We start from the raw sequence: 7,705 nt of genomic DNA on the forward strand, positions 1-7,705 counted from the left end.
GGAGTCTGTGCGGCTTCAGCGGAGAGCCTAGCCTAGCCGGCTACAAAGTTTCCAGGGCCGTGCACAGTGGGAAGAAAGACGGTAGAGTTAACTTCCCCTCTAGTTCCCTGGCCCCTGCCCAGGCCGCTGCGGACCCCGGGCTCTTGGTCCCCTCTCCGGTCCTCGCAAGCCTACCAGGACTGAGTGGGTGTTTCTGGTTAAGTGGTCCTCCAAGGTGTCCTTCAGCTGCCCTTTCCTGACGGTTTGCCTTTGTTTTCGTTGTAAATCCAGTTTGGTCTTGGGAGACGGTCTGGGTCCCTCCATTCACTTCGCCGCCATTTTGATCTCCCCCCATATATGGCCTTTATTATGTTGAGATATGATCCCTCTATTCCCATACTGCTGAGTGTTTTTATCAGAAATGGATGTTAGATTTTGTCGAATGCTTTTTCAGCATCTATTGATATGATCATGTGGTTTTTATTCTTCATTTTGTTTATGTGGTATATCACATTTATTGATTTGCCTTGCATCCCTGGGATGAATCTCACTTGGTCATGGTGGATAATTTTTTTGATGTATTGCTGAATTTGATTTGCTAGTATTATGTTCAGGATTTTGGGCATCAATGTTCATCAGGGATATTTATCTGTAGTTTTCTTTATAGTGTTTTTTTCTGGTTTTGGAATTAAAATTATGCTGGCCTCATAGAACGTGTTTGGAAGTCTTCCTTCTTCTTGAATTTTTTAAATAGTTCATGGAAAATGGGTATTAGTTCCCTTTTGAGTATTCGGTAAAACTCCCCTGTGAAGCTGTTAGGGCTTGCACTTTTGTTTGCTGGGAGAGTCTTGAATAAATCTTCAATTTCCTTCATTGTTATTGGTTTGTTTAAGTTTTCTATCTCTTCCCAGTCCATTTTGGGAAACTATGTGTTTCTAGAAATTTGTCCATTTTGCTTAGATTGTCAAATTTTTTGCCATATAATTGTTCATAGCAGTTGTTAATGATCCTTTGTATTTCTGTGGTATCAGTTATTATTTCTTCTCTTTCATTTCTGATTTTGTGCATTTGGGTTCTCTCTCTTTGTTTCTTGGTGAGTCTAGCTAAGGGTGCATCAATATTGTTTATCTTTTTAAAGAACCAGCTATTTGTTTCATTGATCCTTTGAATTGTTTTTTTGGTCTCCATGTCATTTATTTCTGCTCTGTTCTTTACTATTTCCTTCCTTCTACTTGCTCTGGGGTTTTCTTTCTGTTTGCTTTCCAATTATTTAAGTTGTGAGGTTAGATAGTCTATTAGAAATTTTTCTTGCTTCTTGAAGTAGGCCTGTAGTGCTATGAACATCCCTCTCAGAACTGCTTTTGCTGCATACCATAGATTTTGTGTTGTGTGTTCATTTACATTGGTTTTCAGGAAGTTTTTAATTTCTTCCTTGATCTCCTCAGTAACCCATTCACTTTTAATAACATGCTATTTAGCCTCCATGTGTTAAAATGTCTTTGCATGTTTTTGTTGCAATTGATTTGTAGTTTCATGCCATTGTGATCTGAGAAGATGCTTGATATGATTTCAATCTTCTTGAACTTGTAGAGATTTAGTTTGTGTCCTATCATGTGGTCTGTCTTTGAGAATGTCCCATGTGAACTTGAGAAGAATGTCAATGCTGTAGTTTTGGGGTGTAATTCTCCTTAGATATTTATTAAATCTATTTAATCTAGTGCTTCATTTAGAGTCTGTGTTTTCTTGTTAATTTTAGGTCTAGATGATCTATCCAATGATGTCAGCATGGTATTGAAGTCCTCTGCTATGATTGTATGGCTGTTGATTTTTCCTTTGAAGTCCTCCAAAAGATTTTTAATATATGTTGGTGCTCCTATATTGGGTGCATATATGTTTATCAAGGTTATATCTCCCTGTTGGGTAGATTCTTTAAATATTATGTAGTGGCCTTCTTTGTCTCTAGTTATGGCCTTCATTTTGAAATCATTTTATCAGATATGAGTATTGCTACCCCAGCTTTTTCTTCCTTTCCATTTGCTTGGAAGATTTTTTTCCATCCCTTCACTTTCAACCTATGTGAGTCTTGTGGTGAGGTGGGTCTCTTGTAAAAAAAACATATAGATGAGTCATGCCTTCTTATCCAATCAGCTACTCTGTGTCTTTTTATCAGAGCATTCAGTCCATTTACATTTAAGGTGATTATTGATATGTACTTATTTATTGCCATTTGTGTTTAGTGTGGTTATATTTTTCTTCCTATTTCTCCTGCTAATTATAGCAGTCCTTTTAACATTACTTGCAGTGCTGGTTTGTTGTTGTTATATTTCCTTAGCCTTTTTTTCTCTGGAAAGCTCTTTATTTGGCCTTCTATTTTGAATGATAGCCTTTCTGGGTAGAGTAGTCTTGGATTCAGATCCTTGTTTTTCATGACCTTGATTACTTCATGCCATTTCCTCTGGCCTGTTGTGTGTCTGTTGAGAAGTCAGCTGAGAGCCTTATGAGGTTTCCTTTGTAGGTAACTTGTTGCTTATCTCTTGCTGCTTTTAGGATTTTCTCTTTTTCTTTAATTTTGGGTATTTTAATTACTATGTGTCTTAGTGTAGGCATGTTTGAGTTCTTTCTTGGGACTCTCTGTGCTTCTTGAACTTGAATGCCTTCTTCCTTCACCAAGTTAGAAAAGTTTTCTGTCACTATTTTTTCAAATATATTGTTTAACCCTTGCTCATTTTCTTCTTCTTCGGGGACTCCTGTGATGCAAATATTATTACATTTCCAGTTGTCCCACGGTTGTCTTAAGCTGTCTTCCTGTTTTGTAATTGCTTTTTCCTTTTGGTTTTCTGATTGGTTTATTTTTTTCTACCCTGTCTTCTAATTCACTGATCTGGTCCTCAGCTTCTTCTACTCTGCTGCTTAGACCTTCCAATGTACTCTTTATTTCTAATATGTCATTCTTGATTTCTTGTTGGTGGCTTTTAATTTTCAACTGGTTGACTTTCAACATTTCTATGTCTTTGCTCATGGTGTTGATGTCCTTACTCATGCTGTTGAGCTTCCTCAAGATCATGACTCTGAATTCTAGCTCTGTTAACTTGCTCAACTGCTCCACATTTATCTCGTCTTCGGTAGAGGTCTCTTGTTCTTTAATTTCACATTTGTTTCTTTGTTTTACCATGTTGGCTATCACCGTGGGCTTTGGAGCCAGTCAAATTTTCCCTGTGGATGTTGGTGTTCTGCTGTTTGTGGCTTCCTTTCCTGGGTTTGGATGAGCGAGGGAGGACCCAATGTAAACACCGCTGTCAAGTCTTACTTTCCTGGTTAGAGTTGCTAGCCCAGGAATGGTTCAGTTATCATCTAGCTTTTTGCCTGGAGGCTATTAGTCACGGTTACTTGAAGAGCCTTGGGTTCTAAGTTGAAAGAAAAACTCCCTTAGGTGCTCAGTCTAAGGGTATTTCCTGAGGGTGGGGCAGATGCTGGTTGTTAATGGGACTCAATTTGCATTTTAATGGATACCAGGAGGGGTTGAATCTCCGAGGGAGGGGCTGCCACCTCTCCCCAAAGCCCTGGGAAGGAGTAAGATGGCCACTGTCCCATGTGGCTGCAACTCAGCAAAAACTCTGAGTGCCCTCAAAATCCTGAGTGTCCCCACACATTTCGAGGTCAGTCTGCCCTCCCTCTGCTGGAGCCCAGGGTGAGTGGCCATGGCTATTTTAGCATCTGTCTTTACTCTGGACTGTGGAGCTGCTTGGGAGTTTAACCTGAGGGCACTGCTCACAGTAAGGCCACTGCCAACTGTGGGCTCCCAGCCACCCTCTCATACCTCCACAATCCTTACCAGATCGAGTCAGTGTCCCTGATTATATGATCCTCACAAGCTGATTTTCTGTTGCTTTTTTCCCGACTAGTTTTCTTTATTTTAGTTGTAATTCCAGTTTTGTCCTGGGAGACGGTCTGTGTAGCTTTCATTCACTCCGCCGCCATTTTGGAATATCTGTGATATGTCTTTGGATCAGAAGTCGAAAGTATTTACAAAAACCATGATGACCCCAATAAGGCTGAGATTATGAAGGTCTGGGTTGACCTGCTACCTCTCTGTGGATGCAGTTGCTATAGGAAGTAGAAATTCTTAGGAGACGTGGACCAAGATCCCTGGACTTGAACTCTCAGAGCGAAACACTAGAGACCTTGGGCCAGACAGGAAATCAGTTCTTGCCTAATTGGCCTGGAGCATGGATTTTTCTGCTGCCATGGATATAGTACAAGAATCAGGTTTGTTTTTTTCTGGGTGGGGAGGCAGCAAGAGTGTCAGTTCACCTGCTGTGTCTGGTATAGGGTGTGGGGAGAAAATGGGAAAGAGATAGCAAGTAGTTTCTTCCTTTCAGAGAGAGCAAAGTTTTGCTTTCAAAGATGGGATAAAACAAATCTGAATGCAGTCTTACAAATCTTTTTTTTATTATTAATTTTTCTTTATTCACATCAACAAGAGAGAATATTGATTGGCCACCTCCTGCATTCCCCACACTGTGGATCAGGCCCACAACTTTGGCATGTGCCCTGACTGGGAATGGAACAGGTGACCTCTTGTTGCATGGGTTGAATCTCAACCACTGAGCCACACCAGGCAGGCCGTCTTACAAATCTTTGTCTTAAGAGTTTGATGTTTGCAGCCCAAGCTAGGGGGATATGGAGCCTCCAAAGTAATACAGTCTTAATCAGATAAATATCCTTTCACCAGTTATTAATTATCAGAATGTCAATAATGCGATTTGGCTGAACAAAATCCCAGGGGGATCTTGTTCCTGTGTAAACTCGTGTTTATTTTCCAACAATGTTGTTTCAACACCGCCATCTGGTGTCCAGTTCTGTGACTTAACCAGTCTCAGATTATCCGTTCAGGGAAAAGTTATGTAGCTCTTAAGCAGGAAAGTCGATATTCTCTGCCTTGTAAAGATGTCTATGACAATTTGTTGAATGAAAAAAATAAAAAATTTAAACATTATGTACTATACAGTTCCATATATGTAGACTTATGTGCAAACTTTATCTGTATATGCATAAAAAATCTGGGAAAATATTCTTTAAATTATTGATGGTATCTCTTGTTGGTAAGATTTGGGGGAATTTTTGTAACTTCCTTATTCTTTTCTGTACTTCTTCAGTTTTTAATAACAATGATCAATCATTTGTGTAAATAGGGGGAAAGCTTAATTTTGAAAAAGACCAAATGAGCCCCCAAGGTGAGAATCTACCAAAAAAAATTATTTTATGAAGTGAAATATATTCAACAGAAATGTATTGAGCAAATGTATTTTTTTCATCTTAGGGTACCTCAGTAAAGGTGGATAATGTCCTTCTACCATAAGACTAGCTACTATTTAATGGATGTTTACTATGTATTAGGCACTGTGCTGAGAGCTCTTTGCATTCTAAATCTTTTTTTTTTTTTTTTTAATCCTCAGCTGAGGATATTTTTCCATTTATTTTTTAGATAGAGTAGGGGGGAGAGAGAGAGAAAGCATCATCAATGTCAGAGGGACGCGTCAATTGGTTGCCTCCTGATCAGAGCCGGGACCAAACTGCAACCGTGGTACGTGCCCTTGACTGGAATCAAACCTGACATTATTTGCTGAGCCAAACTGGCCAGGGCTGCATTCTAAATCTTAAAACCATCCTGGACATGAAGCTACTGAGGTGAGAATTCTGAGATTGAGAGGTAAAGTAATTTACCCAATGTCACAAAGAGTATATAAGATTCAAATCCAGATGTTTCCCCAAAACCTAAGCATTGAACCACTATATAATTTCCCGCCAAGGTTCTAAGAAATTCCCTACATCATCTACACGCAGGAGTAGAAACTGAAGTTAATTTTTTTGAATGCTTGCTAAGTGTCAGGTGCCATATTTTAATCCACATAGAAATTTGTAAAGTAGATATTTCTTAGCGTGTAACCATATTAAAAATAAGTAAAAGTCCATCTTTATACAATAACTTTACCTAAGGACACAGAGATAATAAACACAGTAAATACTGTGTTGCATATTCGCTATATGCCAGGCCCTTTTCTACGAACTTAACATGCATTGATCAGTTTAATCCTTCAAACAATCCCATGAGATAATTGTCACGATTATCCTCATTTTGCAAATGAAGAAATGGTTCAGAGAGATTAAGTAACTTGCCCAGGACTTAAGCTAATAAATAAAAGAGCTGGAATTTGAACAAGGTTTGACTAACTCCAAAGCCCAGATCCTCCCTCCTATCTGAAGCTTGCCTGGGCTCAAGGTAATGATCAACACATATTTAAAATAAATAAGTAAAGCTCTGGCTGGGTGGCTCAGCTGGTTGGAGCACCATCCTCTGTACCAAAAGGTTATGGGTTTGATTCCCAGTCAGGGCACATACCTAGTTGCTGGTTCTATCCTTGGTTGGGGTGCAGATGGGAGACAGCTGATCAATGTTTCTTTCTCTCTCTTTCCCACTCTCTCTCTCTTAAAAAAAATCAATAAAAATGTATCCTCAGGTGAGGATTAAAAATACATAAATAAATAAGGATGAGGCTGCCGTCATTCCCATTTAACAAAAGACAATATGGGACCCAGTGACCTGAATACAACTTCCATGGTCACTCGCTGTTCAAGCACATAGTAGAATTGCATTTTTACATCCTTTGAATTTGGATGTATAATTTTCTTTGGCTGATGAGATGTAAGAGAAAGCAATATATGTCATTTCTGGAAAGTCTTTAAGAGGCAAGGAGAAATTTTCTTTCCCTCTGCTATGGCTGCTCCATAGGGTCCCAGAGTGAGGAAGACTTGGAGACCCACAGGGGACAGCTACTATGGCCAAAATTAAATCTTTGTTGTTTAAAGCCAATAATATATATGGTATGGTTATAGCAGTATAACCTAATGCATCCTGACTGATACAAGCCTCGATTTTCTTATTTGTTAAATGGGGATGTAAATAGAATCCACCTTCTTAGGATGTTGTGAGGTTTAAATATATAACACATGTTTTAAAATTTTTTAGCACACTGCCAAACACATACTGTTTCTAGATCAATGAGCTATGAGAATGGAAAGTGGCAAAGAATCACCCAAGATCATCCTGATTCGTTTTTTCAATTAACAATCATCATACCTCGGATAAACCTCATTGACTATGACACTGCCACTGCACAAAGCTAGATTTTTATGATAGAGCCTGCTTCTTTTCTTCCAAGTAGTCACCTGGAAATTTTATAAAAGTGCTAATTATCTACTCAAATATACAGATTCTGGCTCCCAAATACAGTTGTTTTCACCAGTGTGCATGTTAACACTGGGGTGATTGTAGTTTCCCATAATTTCTCTTCTATTTAACTCAGTTGTCATTTCTCAATAATGTATGTTATAACCATAGGGAATATAACCTACTGGTCTAGGTTTTCCTTTCTCCCAACTAAAGTAGCATTTCCTCATTAAGTATCTTCTAAAATTCTTTATTCTTCTCTATTTTAACTGATGGCAAAAATGAGACTTCCTGGGAGAGATTAATGTGCAGTTAATGGATATCGTCATTGCATATCATCCTGAATTATAAATCATCCTTTGGTTTCTTACATTATAGAATGATTACTACTCACCAAACCAAAAATAATGATTGACAAGTGGAGGATTGGATAGAACTTAAGAAAAACATAATCAACAAATAAAAATGTAGTGTCACTGAGTTCTTGTTATTTTTAAG

General features: G+C 38.6%; 1 pseudogene; it reads right to left on the reverse strand.

The window, feature by feature from the left end:
- Nucleotides 1-6,978: 6,978 nt before the first annotated feature.
- On the reverse strand, nt 6,979-7,162 carry LOC118629213 (annotated as a pseudogene).
- Nucleotides 7,163-7,705: the final 543 nt, after the last annotated feature.

This window comes from Molossus molossus, unplaced genomic scaffold (assembly GCF_014108415.1).
Source record: "Molossus molossus isolate mMolMol1 unplaced genomic scaffold, mMolMol1.p scaffold_m16_p_13, whole genome shotgun sequence".
NCBI lineage: Eukaryota > Metazoa > Chordata > Mammalia > Chiroptera > Molossidae > Molossus > Molossus molossus.